At 40.0% G+C, this 21,441-nt stretch overlaps 2 long non-coding RNA genes and 1 other non-coding gene across 3 annotated transcripts in view; 1 reads left to right on the top strand and 2 right to left on the bottom strand.

Moving 5' to 3' along the window:
- Window positions 1–3,875: 3,875 nt before the first annotated feature.
- Window positions 3,876–18,981, top strand: LOC135313977 (uncharacterized). The gene is made up of 3 exons (XR_010373487.1): window positions 3,876–4,227; window positions 17,889–17,988; window positions 18,881–18,981. It is a non-coding gene; the product is annotated as an uncharacterized LOC135313977 (long non-coding RNA).
- TRNAR-UCU (transfer RNA arginine (anticodon UCU)) lies at window positions 4,303–4,387 on the bottom strand. Its single transcript is given in 2 exon segments — window positions 4,303–4,338; window positions 4,351–4,387. It is a non-coding gene; the product is annotated as a tRNA-Arg (tRNA).
- The window catches only part of LOC135313978 (uncharacterized), a 21,784-nt gene continuing 18,276 nt past the window's right edge, over window positions 17,934–21,441 (bottom strand). The window contains exon 3 of the long non-coding RNA XR_010373488.1: window positions 17,934–18,265. This is a non-coding gene — a long non-coding RNA (uncharacterized LOC135313978). The remainder of the gene's footprint in view (window positions 18,266–21,441) is intronic.

The raw sequence follows: 21,441 nt of genomic DNA, 5'->3' as shown, positions 1-21,441 counted from the left end.
TTAGTACATGCAGTTTAAGGTTACCTGTGTAATTCACCTTGGCACCCATTATATGCCAGAACAAATTTTTCCACGTCTTGTTGGAGGTGCTGCTGGCCAGTTCTGTGGTAGATGGTATCGAGAAATAGTTTGGATGTGAAGGGTTTATTTCAACACTGACCACAATAGGATTGAGAATGTCCTGGAATTCAGCATATACATACATTATATAAAATAATAATATGTGTAATTTATAAAGAAATATGAACAAATAATAAAGAATATATAAATTACATACTGTTTAATAGATAAAATAATGTAAGTATGTATTATTTATATATAAAACTTTAACATTCAGTCATACGTTGCTTTTATTAATTTTTACCGTTTGATAATTGTCTAATGATCCTTCTGAAAAGCCCGTGACGGTGTGGCCCGCTACCTAGGGTGTGGTGTGCAGGTTGTGGTCTGGTAGCCGACGTGGAATAGTTCTTCAGGCAAATGAATCGAGTGTGTTTGGAAGGCCTCTGCTACCATTGTAGAACCAGAGGTGGCGGCAGCTCGGTTCCCCTTTAGTGACGGTTCATAACCTTTTGTGATTGTCAGAACTGTTGCGGTGTTTGGTTGGTTTTCAATGACCTGGTCATTATATTTCTGTTAGAATTAGCATAACTCAGTACTGCCCTTAGCGGGCAAGATGGATAATAGAAGAAATGACTGTCACTACATTGTCTTAGGTGGATTGGGTGAGAAAGATTTAGCAGTGATTGTCAGAGGACCGGTGGTGGTGTTTTCTTCTCACATGAGCACTGAATTTTAGAGGTTGCAGATCTTAAATAAGAAGTATGCGCTTGACCAATGTTTAGCCACAAAATTTTCTACTACTGAGAATGAGAAAGTAGCTGTTTAAGGATTAACTATTTGTGCTGGGAACAGCAAAAATGAAATGAGCATCATGGTATATATCAATCACGAACTGAAGCTTGAAAGAAATCTTCCCCAAATCCTTTGGGGTTTTTTATATTCTTCTGAAGTTGACTGTAATGTTTTGCTGCCAGAGACAGATGGAAACATAGATTCCTTAAAGAGCCTTGACTGCCAGGAGAAGAATGGTGCGCAAAATAAAGTGAATTCATTGAGAAGCATCAAACCACGTAGAAGTAGAACCACCTGTCCCCAAGTCTCAGCTAACAGCAGATGCTGTTCTGATACAATTCTGTGTATGCCAATATCTCGATTATCTATAAATGATAAAAAAGCCAATAAAAACAACTATGGTGTCTTGTTCTCTGGATGAGACATGGAAGCACAAAAAAATTAATTCTGAGCACCAAGGAAAGAAAACAAGGCACCACAGTAATCATTCTGTTGCACCCTGGGATGTTCAAGTGCAACTTTGGAAAAGCAACGTACGACTCTGAAAGACCTTACCAGGGAAGTGCAGGCTTTGGTGTTCCACAGCAAGCAACTGCTCAACGTCTGGTGCTCAGGCTGCTCAACAGCCGGTTACAGAAGTTATTTCATGTACAACATAGTGAGTGAGGGATTTGGTTTATGTTCTATATCCTTTCCCTTTGATTTTTCTGATGTCTTCTGTTTTGCCACGCCCTGACCCAGCAAGCGTCCATGTTCTCCGTGAGCAAGAGGTGAGATGTACAGACAGCGTTTGCGGGGCTGCAGGGTGGTGCTTGCAGGTTGGGTTTGCTGTTCAGCTATGGTGTGGGCTTGTGCTTCAGCCTCTTTCAGTTAAGGCACTAGTTAGCGTACCTTTTCTTAACCACCGATTTTCACAAAAGCATAGGCAGTATTTTGGAGTCCTCTACCTTTCAGTTAAATCTGATTGAAACCAACACAAGGTTTTAGTTGCTGGCGAGTGTAATAACAAAATGCACCATGTGATTGCATAAGCTTATCAGATTTCTCTGAAAATACTCAAATACATTAAAAAATCATTTGTGAAACACTAGCATCGTTCGAGAAACTTAAAAATGCAAGTAATATTTTCTTTTAACAGCTGGCAGAAATATTTGTTAATTTGTAATTTTGCCTTTATTGACAAACCATTATTAACAAGAAACTTCCTTGAGACTAAAGAGCAGTAGGTACCATGTTGGTTTTCTTAATATATGCACCTATTGCTGTTTTGGATGTCACTGAAATGTTTTGTGTGGCCAGTAATAATTCCTTTCTCCTGTTTGTCCATGCTCCCCTCGGCTTTGATAGTATTCCTTTTTTTTCTCGCCCTTGGGGCAGAGAGTATGCAGCGGTTGTACAGCCCTGTGAGTTCACAGTCGGTGTCTCAGACGTCGCAGTCAAAAGGCTATCGTGGAAAGGGATTAGGCTGGCAGTGGCTGAGGGGCCGCTGGTGTGGTGCCACTAGTGGGCATGGTTATTTAGGAACAGAAGTAAAATACTTCTCACTTCTCTGTCGTGCTCTCATTGTTCTCATGGTTCTTCCTTTTTCCTTATTTGGGGGTCTTTAATCTCTCTGCAATCAACGTAGTCTCCTTAAAACTGAAGGTATCTTCTTATCATTGCTGTTTTCCATGTGATAAGACTGGGTTTGTTCTCTAATTTTTAAAAAGGCCTGTCTTTATCACAGGAGCCTACCTAGGTAAGTCTTGCTGAGACTTGGAATCCTGCCATCACCCAGACTGGAAGGGCCATGAGAGCTTGTCCTGCCCAGCCTCCTGCTCAAAGCAGGGTTTTCTTAATGCATTTTGAAATCTAATAAGTATGTTGTCTGTGCAACATTTTCCGCAAAACCCTCTTCATGCAAATATTTTGTGGAATCGTGTCCCTATACTTTTCCACTCTGGTTCATGCTAAAATCTCTTATACAGCCAGTATCACAGAGCTGTCCCCGTGCTTGCCTCCAGGAAATGCCCTGCTCCTTGAACCTGCGGTTTTCTCTTTTGGACTCTTCTGCATTTTTAGAGTGTTGATTATGTAAGCTTTGCTTGTAATGTGCAAACATGTATATGAAGCCTATGCCTTAATTTTTTTTTCCCCCCACTTGGAACTGATCAAATTTTATGAAGCTATCCTTAAATATAAAAAGTAGAAAGGGAAATAGTATTTGGACTGAATTGTGTTGCTGGAAGTGACTGAACAAAGAGGAACACTTTGTCTTCCATCACTTGATTTAGTTGCTTTTTGTGGGGTTAACGTGGAGAGGTTTTAGTTTTGCCATTTATCTGCAAATTCTGAGAAAGTTTGATGTTTCTGTAAAGGCCTACATACATTTTCATAGTTAGATGGCATTCTTGTGGGGGTTACTGTGCTGCGAAACAGTGATGGTACGTTCCTGATGGTGTGTTTCATTTAAATTACGTGGCTTTTTCCCTTATTGCTTTGGAAAAAAAACATTATTTCAGTTTGGAAAAGAGGGTAGTCACACATGAAGGATTAAAAACAATTTGTCAAAACCCCCACAAATTTAGTAAAATCATGAATCAGATGAATTTATAATTTATTCAATCCTGAGCAAAATCAGGGTTGGTTTAGTGCTGCTCCTGTTCTCGGTCTTACCAACCATTTCATTTTATTTGGTTGCTCTTATTAAAATGGTTCTTCATCTTCTGTCTTACACATACCTGTAAGTTAGGAAGAAAATATGGTTTTAACTGAAGTGTTAAACGCTTCAGGTTTTCCTACTGCATTTTGTGGGCTTGTTTTGTTGCTTTAAAGTAACAAAACAGGAACGTATCAGGGATCATCACTGAAGTGCCTCCAGGAAAGCCAGTCTTACTTTCCAGTAAAATCACTGTCCAAAGACTTTCCTAGCAGCCTAACAGTAGATACTGACAGATGTGCGGAGCCGTTGCTGTTGCGGGGGTTTGCTCGGTGGCTTTTCTGTTGCATTTTTAAGACTTGCTGCGTGCGGAGGCGGAGAGCCGGCTGCCAGCCGCCTGCCCTCCCGCCCTGCGGCGGCCGCCCCTGAGGGGAAATGGCGGGCCGGGGAGGAGGACAGCCCTTCTCCCACCGGCGCGGAGCCCATCCTCGGCCCTCCGCCTCCTTCCCTGCCCGGGGAAGCGCCTTAACGTGGCTGGGGCCACGGGGCCGTTCGAGCGCAGGCTGCCGCCCGCGGCCGCGCTCCATGGAGGCCGGTGCCGGCGTCTCCGCCCGCTCCCAGCCTCCCCGGCTCTTCCTCAGGCGCGCCGGGAGGCGGGCCCGGAGAGCCTCGCTGACGGTAGCCGGCCTCCGGGAAGCGCCAGGTCGGAGGATCCGATTCGCTCCGGCGGAGAGGTGAGGGACGGGAGAGGGGGTGGAAGGATGATTTCGGCCAAAAGAGAAGCGAGGGGGGAGGAAAAAGAGAAGACGCGACTCCGCCGGGACTCGAACCCGGAACCTTTGAATCCCTTCACCCTCTAGAAGTCCAATGCGCTATCCATTGCGCCACGGAGCCACCTGTTGGATTCTTTGCACACCGCCCATAGAGCTTGCGCGCGACGCTCCGCGCGTGCGGGGGGCGCGGGCTGTGAGGGGGTCCGTCTCGTGCGTTGGACCTGAACGGCTCTTCTTCTTTCTCTTTTTTAAACCAGTATGGATAGGCTTAGTCTTGTAAAGCGCTCTATTAACGAATCTCCAGGCAGCCTCTGCCGCTTGAGCGCTGCCCACGGCCTGGTCCCGGGTGGGGCCCGCAGCTTGCCGGTAAGCGCTCACCATAACGCCATTATTCCTGGTGAAAGGCTGACCAGTTTTTTTTTAAGTTCATCACTATATCAATACAAAATATTTGCTGTCATCCGTCTTGGGCGTTTTCAGTATTAATCTTTACGTTTGGGGGAATATAATTATATTTCACAACCGCAGTATATTGGGGAATCTGTTCCTCTAAATGTCTGTAAATTTGCATAATGAAGTCTTTATAGGATAGCGTCTTTCTACACAGACAGAGGTGATACACTGATGAATTAAATTTTGCTGTAACAAATATGGAAATTTCTCATATTCCAGTTATTTATAATGTGCATGTAACAGCACTCCACTTCTGAAGTAAACAACATTTCAGACCTGGGGAAAAAAAAAACCAAACCCAGATCTGTTTAGTCACAGTATCAAGGTTATGGAAACCACCCTGAGTCAGTTCCAAAGTTACTTGGAACCAAGTTATTTTAACATTGGTGATTTCCAGCATTGTAGGGTTTTAGGGACTGTCTAAACACAATTTTTGAGGTTTTTTTTTTTGTTGTTGTTTTTTAAACAATAACATCTGAGCTACAGGAGCCTAGAAAGCTGTGGTTATGTTTAGTGGGCATCCCGTGCACTGCAGCGTTTTGCTGGCTTTCCAGTGCCACATGAGACAAAAAAAAAATACCGTGTGGGAATCTGACAGACCAGACATGGGTGACCAGTAAAAATGTGTCTGTGCAGTCTCTGCTAGATGCTGCAGAGCAGCTCATTGTGAGCCAACAGGTAGAGAAATGGGATGTGGAAATAACACCTGGAAGTCAGTGACTGAGAATGTTTTGGGGACCTTAAAAAACCCTTTTAAATGGAAAGAACAAAAAAGAAAATACATTGGGGAAATAATATTCTATTACGTGACAATATTTTCAATGTGGCTGAAAACATTACGGTATACTTGGATCACTGCTCCAAATACTGTGAATGCTAATTACTAAATGTGTTTAAAGGGAGCAATGACTGAACTATATCTGTTCTAAAATGACAGTAAAAGCCCCAATGCATTCAGTACAACAAGATTTTCCCTTAAAGCTGTAATTATGGTCTGAAACCAGTCTTTGGTGTTTTGTTTTGTTTTTTTAAACAAGAGTAGGCATAATAGAAACCCCAAAAGACAAGAGCACGATGTTATTCTTTCTTTAACTTGCCCCAAAACTGAGTTCTAAGACTAGGCAGAGCCTAAGGCTTTCTGCTGTTGGGGTGGGCGACTCCCCAGCTCAGCTCTGCAAGCTGGGGCCAAAGCAGGCAGGGGTGGAAGGTCTCTACCATGGCCCATGATCTACAGTGAAACGGTTTTGTGAGAATCTTGTGTTTCACTTCCTGATTTAAAAGCATCAAGATCCATGAGAGCGGAGAAGAAAATGAAAATAAGTGCACCCTAAAACCTGAAGAACAAGGAAGCTGATCAAATCGATATAAGATAAACTAATTAGGATACACAGTCCACTACCCATTACATCAAGGGCTGAGATACCGCATGTAATGAATAACCAAGGTGACTCAGGTAATGGAGGCGCACTGGTAAGTACGCCCTGTGATTCCCCGGAAGTCAGGGCGTGTGCCTGTGGCCAGCAGTGAGCCAAAGCTCGTGAGCTGGCTGATCATTAAATAGCTCCTGCAACGCTGCCTAGGTAACCCCAGCCGGTTACTGAAAGGGTTCAGTGGTTACAGCATGTACTGCCTTGGAGATGCAACCCCTGAGCTAATAAACCCTTGTGGAGCTGGAGCAGTTGTAAACACAGACCAAGAATCACTAAGTTATACAAGATTTGGAGTAGGTCTGATTGAATTTGCAGGCTCTGGGTCCTTATGGTCTTGCCACAACTGTTCTGTTAATGGACAGAATTCTGCATAGTGCTCCTGGTAAAGGAATGTAAAGTGTGGAAAGTTTGATTTCAAGGCCCTCCACTGCATAAAAGAAAAATAACTTCTGTTTTTAAGAATTGAGTTGATCATCAGAAGAATAAATTTCTGTTTGTGTAACTCAAACCACTTTTAAGTAACAAAGAATCACTATAAACAACTTGTAGTTTCTGAATACTTGGGCACATTTATTGTGGGGTGAAGTCAGTCAGTGCCTTGCCGATGTGATTTGGTAACATGCTACCCTTGGATAGCAAGGCATTAAATGACTGCAGGCAGTGAAGAATCAGAGTTTGCTGTGAGTAGACTAGTTCTGAAGGTATATGAGTGAAGAATCCTGACACTCAGATGGTTGGTATTTCCTCTCATACTTTCATTTTGGTTAGTTGGTTTACACAGGTAGGTAAAGGCCGGATGTTGGCTCTGTTCATGCAGGAGGACTGACTGGGGAACATGTAGAAATCTTCCAGAGATACTGCAAATTATTCAGGTAGCTTTCCTTTTTTATTCTGTGAATGTAGTCCCAATGCAAAGTCCACCTTTCCTTTTGGACAGCAGATGGAGCTGCTGCATGAGAAACAGGACCGCTCTTGGGTTTGTGAGCTAACGAAATGTGGTACGTTAAGCAAAAACATCAGATTAACCTTTGCTGGCGCCTGGACCTGGTTCCATCCTTTGGACTTTTCCTCTTCTGGGACTGGCTGAAGTCCACTTCTGTTGCAAGCTGGCTTTTATGTTTGCTCCTCTTCAACTTTGTGCTCTGTTTCAGGGAGTAAAAGTTTCTTGGAGTACGGTTGTGCTGGCACTTAGAAAATTTTCACTCAGCTCAGGTGCCATTTTGCTAGTTTTAAACACGAGATGAAACTGAGGTAGGAATACCTTGACACAAGACAGCAAGTACATCAATGGCAGGCCAAAACCAGAACCGTCCTATAGGACTTTTCCATTGATTACAAACAAAAAAAATCTAGGAATTAATTATGAAATTGAAGTGTTCTTTGAGAGATTTTTTTACAACTTGGGTTTCAGCATTAACTTCTGTCATTATGAAAAAGTGCTATGTACTGTATATCCAATTAATTTTTGTAAGGTTTGAGCTTCAGTGAACTTAGAAAGTCCATTTCCAAATTTGCAGAGCTTCCATGGATGTTTGTTTGGGAATATCATAATCTTTTGGTAAGAACCTTTACAGTAGATATACTTTTTGGGAGTAAGACATTGTAGAAGGCTACAGGGAAAGAGGTTGTCGTGTCCAGATTGCCTAAATGGGACCCTTACACACTCTGTATGTTTCAGGTTCTTTATCTCCTTTGAAGTGGGGATTATTACAGCCTTACTGCTATAATGATTCATCTGTGCAGTGTGGCAAGAAAAGCACTCCTGGAACTGTCAGGAAAAATGCTGAGATGCACAGGGCCTGAGGATCCCAAAAAGAACTCTTTCAGGGAGTGTTTCTTTTCAGTAATTTACAAATAGAGTTTTTTTAAATTGGCTTTCTTAACATGAAAATGAATGCTTCACATTGTAGATGCTTCTGTATCTCTGCCCTTTCCCCAGTGGGGGCTGTAATCTCCATGTGACTATCAGGGCTTTGGAGAATTGCCCCTCTCTGTTTGTCAGGCTGCCGGCAGGAAGACTGCTGTTAAGAACCTCTTCCAGTTGTCTTATTTATGGCTGTTGCTGGACTAATACATGTTCTGTTCTCTCAAGTGTATTTGGGTAGGTAGGAGTAATTCCCAAGGGCAGTGTCTTGAGGAGTTGGGGGGACAAGAGCAATCATACCAAGTCACTCCTACAAGGGAGTACAATGTCAACTCTACAGACAGTGTTAATTCTGTGTAGCTCTATTAACAGAACAGCTGCTGCAGAGCTAGCTGTGAGGTGTACACAGTCTTTTGATGAAAAAGTTTGAACGCTTTTCTTTGTGTTGCATAAGTAATTTTTTAATAGTAATTTTAAAATACCTGGTGTACGGTCTATGGCTCTTAGTCATTGTTTTCTGTGATGATGCAATTGGTGATGAGCCTAGGAAGTGATTAGAATGGCATCTTATTTGTTCAAATTCCTTCTAATATCTTCTTTTGGAATAAGTGCAAAATTATATTTTCATCACTCATACTTACAGTTTTATTATGTAATGTATTTATGTACCACACATTGCCTATTAATTGCTTATTGATTTATTCTTTATTTCTATGTTATTATTACTTTATTTCTATGTTTATTGTTATGTTTTATTCAGAAAGCAAAATACATAAAACCAGGCATCTGCAGTGACTTCGGTTTTGTGAGGGGTTTTCCCCATATTTTTCCTGCTTCCTGAATACGTACATTTGGAGGCCAGTCACTGCAGTGGTACTGACTGATGGTCAAAAGAACATTTTTAATAAATGCAGATTATTGCAGTCATGGTCAAGAGTGCTTTCTTCATACCTCACAAGGACGAAAATCATGACTGCAAGGTGCTTTTCATCCTTAATTCCCATTTGACGTCCTTTCTGATAGTGCTGTTGACTGTTTTCACTGAAATAATTGGAGCATTAGCACCTTGGAGGAGATCCTCAACACTTCCAGAAATCCATTTCAGTAATCACATATACAGATTTTTTTATTTTTTTTTTCCTGGAGGATTGAAGTGACAAATGCTTGACAAATGTCAAGAGTGCTCCCGGTTAGTGCCAAACCTATGCAGAGTCACAGGGAATCTCTGAGCACTGCGACAGGATGTTTGGAGAAGTCCCAGCTGGTGCCTCTTGCCAAAAGTGGAGTACATCTGACTTCTGGAGAGATGGGAGTCTGTTTCAAGGCCATCTCAAGACTTTCTGTTGTTAATTGGATCTGTTTTTTCATCAAAGTGTAGCAAATTTTGTTTCAGAAATGCATAAGATTTGCGTCAAGCATCCTTCAAAAATACCCAGAGTGATGACTCCCTTCACTAAAGCTATTCTTAAAAATCCCCCTTTTTTGTTATTCTTAAAATCACTTTTTGAGAGTATGTGTCATAATTTCATCTTTGTTTTCATAATTTTATGCTTGTTTTCCAGTGGGAACTTGATTTGCAGACTTATTTCTTGTTTTGTGGATCGGCATTTTCTGCTTTGAAATTTTCTGTCCCTGTTCTATAGCTTAACAAGGTGAGAATTAGCTACTAGTGTCTTTTCAGCGGTGCTACATAGTTCTGCATTTCACTCATCTTGTATTCCACTGCTTTTCAGAAGCTTAACTTTTTGTGCATTTCTGTTGCCAAAGGGGAGCCTGTCTATGTTAGTCTGAAAAGACAGAGTTCTTTTGCTTTTTATTAACATCTCAGGTCTGGTAATAAGCCCCAGTTTCTCACTTCTCAAACTGTTCCTCATGCAGCTCTTTTCAGTGTCCTTTTGTGTACTTTCCTCAAGTTGTATTCTGTGCAAAGTACTCATCTGTGATGCATTTTGAGTGAGTTTTCTTAACTACAGCTACCCTTATCTTTGGCCTCCCTGCGTTGGGATTTCTGTTTGTGTTGCAGTTCTCCATTTCTGTTCTGCTAATTCCACCTGGGTTTTTTGGGTGGGTTTTTTTTTTGGTTGTGGGTTTTTTGGTGGTTTGGGTGGTTTTTTTTTCTTTGTGGTTTTTGTTGGGTTTGTTTGGGGTTTTTTGTGAAATCCTAGACGTGATTTCATTCACCTTATTTTTCTGCAGGCATTTGTTCTTCATCTTAAAATTGTGTCTTCGATATTATGAAATTTTATCTAGTTTCTTTTTCATGTCATTTTCAGAGCAAACAAAGTGATAAGCAATTTTTGTCTCAAGTTAATCCTCAGATTTATGGGGAATACACCGCAGTTTACCTTAAGTGCCAAAGCAGTCTTAAAGACCACGTCCTTAAGTTAATAATTATCAAAGTTGATGGTGCAAAATTTTGAACTTGCCTACATTTTGAAATCTGGGTATAACCACCCAGGCTTTTATTTTTTTAAATTAACATCAAGCCAACAAATATTTACACAGTCGAGTTGCTCCTTTGAAGCTTTTCAGGTGACACTAGAGCTCAGCTCCTCCTCTGCAGTTCAGAAGACAAAGTATGTATCTGTGGTCTAGCGATTTAATCCTGAACTTTTGGATTCTTATTCCAGCTGTGCAGCCACCATGCTGTGTGACTGTAGGCAGTCTGCTCCATTTTCCCTTCTGTAAAATACAGACAGTAGATGCTTTCTCATTCCACATGGTGTTGTGCAAGTTAGTCATCTGCAAGGTAACTTTAAAATATTGAGATGAAACTTCCTTGAGAAATGCTTTATGATTATGTACCTTATTTTGTTTGCCACTTCCCATGTATCGAACCTGAATGGCAAAAGAGATGTAATAGCTAAGACAGCTTAGCTGCTTTTCAACAAGTTTCCCTTCTCCTTTGTACAGGTTTACTAAATGCTATTGGGTGACGGAGTTCTCCTGTTGCCTGTTTATTCCACTGCTTCCTCAGTTCAGTTACTTGGTTCTTCATTTTGTAAGTCTGAAGCAGTTATATTGTCCAGATAAACTTGAGACTCTGATAAAGATTATGCTGCCTCTGCCAGAGTTTACTTAGAAAACAAACAGGAGAAAACCAACAGCAAGTATACTGATTTGGTCTCAAGACTTCTGAAATAATCAAGAGGAGTGGGACATGTTTCTCTAGCATAAATCCTAAGATATAGTACTTTGAGATTATTAATATATAAATTTTGCTTATCATCACATATGCAGATTAAAAGCAAGAATTTGAATATACAATTAAAAGATAATGTATCTGAAACAATATAAAAAAAAATTCTTACCTTCCCCCGCACTGTTTAAATGCAGTATTTGCTTTCTCTCCTCACCCATGTGCCGTGGGAATGATGTGCACGTATTAAACGAGTGCAGCGTTTAAGCAGTGGTGCAGCGCAGCCATCTGGGTCAGTGCAGATAACAGGAATGCTTTGTAAGTAAAAACACCGGGTTAACTTCTGCTTTCATTTGAATCATTCTGAATCTGAACTTACAAAACCAAGACAGTGCAGTTATTTCAAGGTTGTATCAATGTTAGTAACGCTATATAATTTGGCCCGGAGTGCCTCATTTTTTTGTAATGGACAGAGTTGGCACGGTGCTTGCTTTAACAAAGAAAAGGTAGGTTCGTTTTGCCAACCTTTCCTTTGGAGATGTCCCTGGTTGATAAATCCCAGTTGTAAGTGTTGTCATTACCTTTCTTTCAGGGGAAAAGTGCTTTTAATCTGCATTGATTGGGACATCCTCTGAACAGGGATAGGAAGAGAAATGGCAACAGGCTTTTCTCTCTTTGATGAAGGATACTTTAATATTAAGGGATTTATCACCCTTTTTGGATCTCCCAGAGTGCAGCGTGGACTATTTTTCTTGACAGCTAAAAGTTATTGTGGGGTCAGAGTGTCCTATCAATTGTTTGGATCATCACTGGGGAGTAAGTGTGCCCCTAAGGTTGGATGTGTGTAGTCAGTGCCATTTCTGGGAAGAGCTTGCCAAGCACGTTATAAAAGGATTAAAAGCTTTTATTGTTGATTAAATTTTGCTTTGGACTCAGTTATGAATATAAGTGACTGACTCAGCACAACATGTGAATACCGACTCTGATCCAACTGCAGAAACAATGCTGTTTAAAAATTATGTCCTTTTGTCAGTCTTTTAATTACAAATATTAAACAGGCTGGGAATCTAGCCCAGAATTATATATATGCTCTTCTCCCTCCCTCCCCCAACAAGTTGTTACTAGATCTGTTTCAAATGTGTGTTGATTTTACTGTACTGGAAATTTTCAGCAAAATTTTATCTCTGTGGTTTTTTAGAACCAGCAAAAGTGGATTGTGTTTTAAAGGTTTATTTGTAAATTTGCTTTATCTGCTTGAATATTAACTTAATGGAACTGTCCACAATTTATTAATTTTATTTTTGTAGCTGAAGTCAGTGTGCAGTATGAGGTAATGGACTGGCTGCCACGAATTCTCCAATTCTAACCCTGTATTTGGCTTGGCCTTGCGGCATGGCTTGGCAAGGCAAGCTGTTCACATTTTCTTGTAGGTAAAGTGAGAGTGATATCCAACTTGGTGTTCTGCAGAATTTTAGCTCCATGATATTTCAATGGAATTGACTAACTCCCCAGTCAGCACCTGTAGCCTTCTTACTCTGTGCTGACATCCTTCATCTTTCTCTCACTTTTTACTCCCACTTGGCAAGTGTGAAGGGAGCGTGACTGAGCACCTGACCCTGCACAGGCACGGTTGTGCAGAGAAGATGCTCAGCAGGTCATGGTTCATGGGCACACAGTGGACAGGGAGGACGATAAAGCACCTGTACTACACAGGAGTCACTTGTGGATACTCCAGCTCCTTTGAACCTAAAGACGTGGCTAATGGGACATCACTACTGTCTTAGGCCTCTTGCATCCCCACATGCTATCTGCCCAGTGGGAAACAAAGCTCATCTCATTTTACAGGAGTTACAGGAACTTCAGATTCACTTCTTGTATAAAAGAGAATGCTCATTTTCACAGGTAGAAATCTGAAATTATAGTAAGCAGTCAGAGAAGACTTCAGATTTTTTTTCTGATATAATTGATACTAGAGTGTAGACCAGAGACGCACAGGAGTAGATTGAATCTTGTGTCATAGGGGCAAAGAGAGACCCAAAGGTTATGCATAGGCAGGATAGGAATGTGATGAATGGTGTGAAGCAGGAGTCACAGTGTAATGACGGGGATGATACTTATGTATATGCATACGAAAATGAATGGAATACCTTTTTGTTAATTTGGAAGTAGGGTAAATGGGAACAAACGAGTTTCACACAAATGGGTGATGTGCACCGTATGGGTTAACTCTGAAATATAGTTTCCAAATGTTATGAATTATTATCCACAACACTGTCAAAAATTATTGTTTAGAATTTACAATTGTATTACAGCTAGTTATCTTCTCCATGGATTAGGAAAATTTTCCCATACTGGGTGAAATGTGTTTACTGCATTATATGCAATTTTTTTTAAAAGAACACTTTTAATGTTTGTTTGTTTTTTTTTAAAGGTAACGAGATTATTTGCTGTGTGGGTTATTGTTAACAATAGGCAGATGGGGAGGCTGTGATTTTGATTCTGTTTGGGTTGCAGTCTGCTGCAAATTATTCTCTGATGAAAACGGGAGGAAATTCACTTTAACAGAATTAAATTAAAGGCTGCCAGCCAAATGCTTAGTTGTAGTTGTTGCCATGACCTGAATATAAAAAACACAAGCAGCTCTTCCTGTGAAAAGGATGTCTTTTGGATGTCTTTCTTTTTTCCTTTATTTCCAAAAGAATTTATTCTGAAATCTTGTTATATCAATATATATTTTTGTGAGTAAATAACATATCTTGTCAATTTTCTGTCATATCTCCTGTTTGTAGAGCCAAAAGCTGTGCAATAATCAAACATCCTGTAACAACATCTTTTGTCACGCTGAAGAATATATATATTAAATTTAAAAATCCCAAAAGAATAATGAAATCCAAACAGATTCCCCCCTGTCCCCCAAAACCCTCAGCTACCCTCTTTAGATCTATGTGGGAAGCATTGAGAAAGATAAAAAAAAAAGTTGCATGGTGAATACTGATGGAATGGATCTGGTTTTGCTGGGGAAATTGGAAACTTCTGTATCCCTTCAACGGCATTATTATAAACAAGGTAGTTGTGCTCACTGTTATTTGGAAGTTTCCCAAATTCTTTTATGTGGTACCTTGCCCCCATACATGACACATAATATATGACATCAGCCTTTTGAGATCTAGCATAAGCTAATACGATGTTGAGTAACCGTATGGCAGGAATTAATTTTCTCATATAGAATAATTCCTATTAGGAGCTGTACCAAGATTGATGGCATTACCCAGAAGGACTGTTCAGGGAGTTTCTAGGTGTCTAGAGCTTCTCTGTGAGTGTGGGTTGGGCATGGTGGGCTCTGGCTAGGGAGCTGACTGAGGAAGAGGAGCAGTGAGAGGAGGTGAGCAGGCTTTGTACCATCAGGGAAGAAAGAAGGGATCAACAGGAAATCAGTCCCAAGATGGAGGGGGCTGGAGCCTTGTTATTTCTGGGAACAGAAGAGAAGGCTCCTTTGCCTGCGGAGCTGCAATCGCAGAATAAGAGCGGTGCCCTGGGAAGAGGTGAGGATGACAAAGACCCATCACAGGGAGGCATCAGAGCCAGCTGAGCCTGAACCAGACATTGAAAAGAAGAGTAAAACAGCTGAGAGGTACTGGAGATTCCCATCCGCTACTCTGATGTGATGTTTTGGGATGTCTGCTGAGTGCAGGGGCTTGGATCTAGGATACTGCAGAGAGACTGTCAAGGCTGTCCTTAGACTTTTGCCCCTTGCTGCACATCTGCGTGGGCACCAGGGATATATCAGGAAGGTGAAGGTTACAGGGGCCCAGGTGTCTCTTCAGTCATTTCAGTGAGCAGAAGAGGCTTGCAAAGGAGAGAATACATCGCGAGGAAGGGTTATCATAATCTAAAGAGAAGTGATGACTCAGGATTAGTGAAGACGTGTCCTTATGACAGGGGAGGATCTCACACTTCCTCTGTGAAAACAGCACTGCTGGCGCTCATCTTAAGTGCCTGTACATAAATGCTTGCAGTATGGGAAGCAAACAGAAGGAATTGCAAGTTTGTGCACAGTTGGAGAACTAAGATGTCGTTGGGATTATGAACATTAGAAATAGCATAGCAGTTACCTGGAATGTATACTTTGATTGTGACTTTCTTAGGAATTTCTAGCCTTTAAAATTCAATTTAATGATATCAAATGGTTTTGTAAAACAAGATAGATTGTGGAATTCCGGTTGTAGGTAGACTGTCATGTCTGTGACTTGGTCAAACACATCTGCCAGTCACTAGCAGAGCCAGGTCAGCTCCAAGTTACCTGTCTGGAATTCTACTCTATCCTTTTTTTTCTTATTTTCCATCTATAAAAATGTATAATGACGGTGATTATATAATGTAGTTTGACTAATATTTACAGAACGCCAAATCTGCAAAATTTATTGCTGATACAATGGATAATACTTATTATTTGAGGCACATTTACCATCTTATACTGGCCAACTTGAAATCTGGCTAATTGGTATTACAGTTGCAAGACTTAATTTACTATGTGTTGAAGGTAATAGATGTATCTTAGGAAAGTGAAACCACCGAAGTTCCCCATACACCAATTAAATTAAAATTTGCTGTCAAGAACCTTTGTTAGAATGACTCGGTAAATAGGCAGCTGCATTGTATACTGGTATATCATAGTATGGAATATTATACTTTGATCAGTGCTCCAAGACTGACAGATGTAAAAAAAATATGCTTTCTATCCATAAACACAGAAAACTTGTTTTGGAAGTAATTTAGTGTATTGTATAAGTGAATGCCATGTTGCAATTTTGCAGTTAGCCTAGAAGCAGAACACCGAACTTAGATTCTGCACTTCTGTAATCTATCAGTAAAACTTTTTTCTCTGTTTTAACAGCCATAGTGGAAGATCATTGAACTAGCAAGTGATTTTTGTAGCTAAACCTTTATTAGTCGTTGTCCCATACTCTTCCTTCCAATTTTTGGCTCATAAAATCAGCCATTGAGTTAATGCAACTTAGCACCCTGGAGAAGTTACAGTATGAAGAAACAAAAAGCTGCCCATCAAAGGCTGTTCTGTGCAGGCAGTGCAGGCACAAAGGCTTCTTTGTGATGAATGTGCAGAGTTAGCTCTGCCACTCTTAATCAGCAGTGAATTTTCCTCAGTTTTACCATTGAAATAAAATAATGTCCTTTGTTCTTGTAGGAGGCTTTACTTCTGGTTCCAAAATGCTGGCAGGCAGTAAGCATTGACTTAACAATGCAAAAAATTTATTTCCTGTGTTCAGAATTCTGATAGATATTTATACAAGTTTATCTTGGTTTATTCAAATTAGTAATAGGTACCAGTCATTCCTGCAGCAAAGTGAAACAAGCAGCTTCCAGAGTCAGCGATAGCTGGAAATTATAGGAATTGCTGATAACAAGATCTCTCTTTTTTTTTTTTTTTTTTGCCATCACCCTCCATGGAAATATGTAAATATTATTATTGCAACACCTGACTGTAGTTAACTTTGTAAATATTCAAGTTTGCAACCACTAGGGTGTGGAATCCAGAAAAAGAGTCTGAAAAAGCTGAAAGAACTACTGTCACAGCCCCCATCCAAAATTACAGAGAGATCTGGGTAGGTGTTTACACTCAGATAGAGGCTCAGGGACATTTCAGTCAGATTTAGATACAAGCAGCCTTTATTCAATAAGCTTCCTACAAAATTATCACTTGCTCTTGTGAGTGTTGTGATTACAAGGTATTCTATTGTCTGTGTACAAGTGGGAATATGGCTTCTTAATTTACCTTCATGAACTAATCCTATTCAAGGCTAGTTTGGAAGGGAAATGGGTGCTTTTTGTGTTTGGCATTAATTGCTATGTAATTGGTATTAGTTACATAGAGCCCTTACGTTTTTTGCCTGACAGGTTTGCATCTTGGTTTTCAGCAATAGTTATTTACTAGAGGCAGTTGTATGTTTTGTGTTACTTATCAGAATGCGAAAGGATTGAAACAGCATTTGGTTAAAGTGTGAGAAAAGGTATCTCTAGGCAGGCTGGACAAGTAACATTCACGCTGAGTTAAAACGGAATAGCAGAATCTGGCAGAGGGGTTACTCTGGAATCCCTGGAAGATGTGAGAATACAGTGGAAGGGCCAGGTGAACAAAAGACGGGGCAGAGGAGAAACATGCCGACCCGGGCTATGGGGAAAGAGAGTAATGGTGGTGCTCATGAAACTTTGGTAGGGGGTTGGTTTGGCTTGAGATTGTTCTTTCAGGGTCTTCACTCCTGCAGTGTGGAATGGAGTTGGGTTGAGTGTGCAGCCAGTCCCCACCAGAACATGATTAAATCAGTCCCCAACAGCCTGTACTAGTTTGCTTCTTTGTAAAATTAGAAGTTCAGATTGTTTCATAGTCTCTGTGCTGGCAGAGCTTGTGTGACATCCATCTAGCATGGGACTTTACACCTGCAAGCCATATGTAGCCCAACTTTAATATGGTACCTTAAATTACAAAATCACTAGTTTTCAGTGCATGGATTTTAACATTCCTGACATCATACCTCTCCTCTACTTTGGGGTTATACCTAAAAGCAATCTAGTGACCTGTTGTTTTGCACTAGGAGATGATGGTTTGTTATGGTCCCAGTAAGGAAGACATTCAGACTGTAAAGCGTTGATTAAAATACCATTTATTGGAGCTAACACTGTAAATAAAAAGGATAATGTAGATAATTTTATGTCCTTCCAGATGCTGAGTTTCGTGGTATCAAACAGGTCTCAAATCGGAGCCTAGCATGCCAGGCAGATCCTGTCCATGGGAAGGTCATCTGATGTTTTGGTCTTTTCAGGTCTTAAAGCATTTTCTTAAAACAATTCTAGTTCTCATTTCTACTGTCAAACAGAAAGCTGGTTCACTTGAGAACTGTTTGCTGCACTTTTAGATAAGGCACACAGGCGATGTAATCGCTGATACAGAGTGGGAGCTGCCTGCTGGCTCCTGTGTTACAGCTAGCTGGCTTAGCTTACTGTGCAGCCAAGCTGTACCCAAGCACAGCGCCAGCCTGCGCCTGGTGTGCGGGTCACTAATTCCTCAATACAGTAGCCGTCTGGTTAGGATCAGTACACCTGTGATTGAAGAAAAATCACCTGGATAAATAATTGCAAAGTGATGCAATTACACATCTAGGTTTTGAGAGAATAAATGTTTTCAGGGCAGATACACAGCCTAGGTGAGTGGGGAATGATCTGGACTGAAACTCCTAAGTGGCTTCCATAATCAAACAATAATAACACATGATAAAATATAACACAGTACCTGGAGTAGATAAGTTTACCTCTCTCTATTGATCTGTTTAGCTCTGCACTGGTGGAGGGTGTTTTAAACTTGTGCATAGCTTAACACTGATGTAAGCACATCAATTTTGTTGTTGGTTGGGGGCAGTTAAAGTTCTTCCAGTTTATAAGTCAACTTTTTTTGAAGAAATTTTTTGTAAGAAATATTTTTTAAGAAATAGCTTGCAAAACTCTCACCTGAAAGTAGGAACTTCTGTATTTCATAATGGCTTGTTGGCACATTTTTCACTTAGTAGAGAAGTAATAATAGTAATTAAAAATAAGGTGTGAAAAAGTTCACTGGACACAGGATACAGCTTCTCCTTGACTTAGGGAGGGAGAAAAAAAAAAAAGAGAAACTCCCTGCTCAGTTACTGTCAGTGTGATTCATCAGCTGCTGTCTTCTAGGCAGGTCCAGCTCCTGATTGGGCATAGGACTTCTCAAGGTGTGTCTTTTGCCAAGAAGCTTTTGCATTTTAAGAGCACAAAATAGACCATGAAAACCTCCTTCTCTGGTAAGAACTGTTGGATATATATTTATTAATCAGTACTGTCTTATAGTTATGAACAGTGTTCACTGGTTAATCACAAAGAATTAGGTGTGCTAGCAGCTGTTTCCAAACTAACTTTTTAGGGGTTTAAAATTTGGAAAGATCTTAATCTCGGATCTTAATTGTGGCATTTATTCCTCAGTATGCTAATACTGTTCTTTAAAATTCAGAATTAAAAAAACCTCTGATTATATAATAGTGAGGGGTATTCTCAAATCCACAGAGAATAAGATTAAAATATTTGTAATGTAATATTTTGAGAGATAATTGTTTATAGTAAGATTTTACATGGTCTGCATTTTTCATAAAAATTGTATGTACTACCTATTTGCAAGTTAAGTAACATAGGGAATCTTTCTTCTTGTGTTGTATAATATTCAGGGCAATTTTATTTTTTTCAGACATCTGAATTGGTTTAATATATTTTTTTGTCAATTTATCAGCCTAAATAATTTGGAAGATAAAATGAATCTTATTTTAACATATCTTTTCAGCTGCCTTTGAAAAAATAAGGAAGAATCTTGAAAAATACAATAATATGTTGAATAAATGTTTGTTTTGTAATTGATAGTTTTACTATCAAACGAAAAGATGCAACGATTGCTTTGAGAGACACAGAGGGATTGAAAAGATTGGAAACATGCTGTGTAAGCAAGTTTGCATGTAAATGTCTGTGATCTAATGCTGTTGCTGTATGGTAGAAAAGGCTTAGGAAAACAGCAGCTGGAATACCCAGTCGGTGCAATGTCTTGCTTTCCCACTTTTACATCAGTAGTGCTTAGAGCTTGCTTCACATGATCGTACTTGTTCCTACGTTTGGAAAAATGTTGCAGTCATGGCACAAGCACCAGTTTCTTTGTGAGGGATGATAGAGTGAGCCATGCTAAAAAGAGGTTCTCATTTTAATGTTGCAGTAGTAATGATCTTATTTTAGCAAATATATAACTGAAAACAAAGAACCTTTTAATGACACATAACTCATTTTAGGCAAAGAGATATTTAAGAAGTAACTCTTTTATCAAACTGCATCAAAAATACAAGGATTTTCTTAAGTATTCAAACAAAGGTTTCTTGCTATTAAGTTACATGGATTGGATTCTAGCACTTCTGCATATTTCTTAGGTTTGTAGCACGAATTTTGTGCTTTAGAATAATAGGGTCCTGTTCTTTATGTGTATCAGGAGTGTCTCAGCAGTTAATAATGCTACGGAGTGGATTTTTTCCTCAGAATTTTAGCTCTCAGCACCAGTCAACACCAGAGGGTGCCGAAGTGCAATACAATGTTCACAAATTCCTAGTAAAATAGTGTTATATACATAATATACCCTTTCTAAACACTGTTGTTTTGATCTGTCTCAGCCTTTTCTTGTTTGCATGTTTGCCACTGAGATACTGTAATGCCAGGTTGTCCCTGGTTCTAGGTTTCCTTATAGTGAGAGCAACGCATTCCTCTCACCAGTGGCTGGCACTGTCAAGTAACTATTTTTAAGTATGCAGATGAACTTTACTTAGCTACAGCAGTAATTTATGTCAGGTCCTTGTCGTCTTTGTCCTGGCTTTAGTTCTATGTGCAGGGGTCAGAGACTGTGGTTTCTATTTCCATATGCCACACTGTCAGCAAAGGAAGATGTTAGTAAGAACTTTGAAAAGCATTAGTCGTCCTTAGGCAAGACCTCATGGTGCAATTAATTTTCTAATTCCCTTATTTATGTCATGGTTTTGTCCAGGCTGAAGCTTTTAGTTTCCACTCATGTTCTTCTGTGTAAGCCCATTTCCTCAAAGTCTTGCAGCTAGTGTTTTTCAACACAAGGGGAACCAAAATGCAAGTACTATTCATAGAGGCACTTGAATTTTATGAGCTTAGAAATTTGACTTCGAGAAATGAGATGTTGTGCCTTTGTTCCCTGGATGGCAAAAATTATAAGATATTCTGACTGAATGGCATGTATTTTTAGGTTGGTTTTACTTTCAAAAGATAAAGAATACCATTAGTTATAGTCCCTACTGCTGAAAAACTGCAATGTATTTCTGAAGTTGGTTTTAGTTCGTGAAAAATCTAGGGGAAGATACATGTCTCTGGCTAAAGAATACTCTCAGACAGTATGTGTCAGGCTTGAGTCAAGGAAAATCATTCAGCAGTTTACAATCAGTATAACAGTGGACCAGATTAGTGAATGCCTTCTGTGTGCATGTGCATTTGATCAAGTGCTTGTAAAGAAGCAAATGCTGCTTTGTGTCTTCCTCTTTGGTCACACTCAGTAATAAAGTGAGTTCAAATAATAAACTGCCAAGTCCAAAATTATTGAAAGCAACCATTAATTTTTTTTCCCTGCCCCAGCAGCTGATTGCAACAACCAGTGCCAATGTTTAGACACTTACCTACCTGATTTGTTGCATTGAAGATACATGTCTAAGTGC

This window comes from Phalacrocorax carbo, chromosome 6 (assembly GCF_963921805.1).
Source record: "Phalacrocorax carbo chromosome 6, bPhaCar2.1, whole genome shotgun sequence".
Lineage (NCBI taxonomy): Eukaryota > Metazoa > Chordata > Aves > Suliformes > Phalacrocoracidae > Phalacrocorax > Phalacrocorax carbo.
Note: the sequence above shows the minus strand (reverse complement) of the source record. Positions and strands in the feature narration are given on the sequence as shown.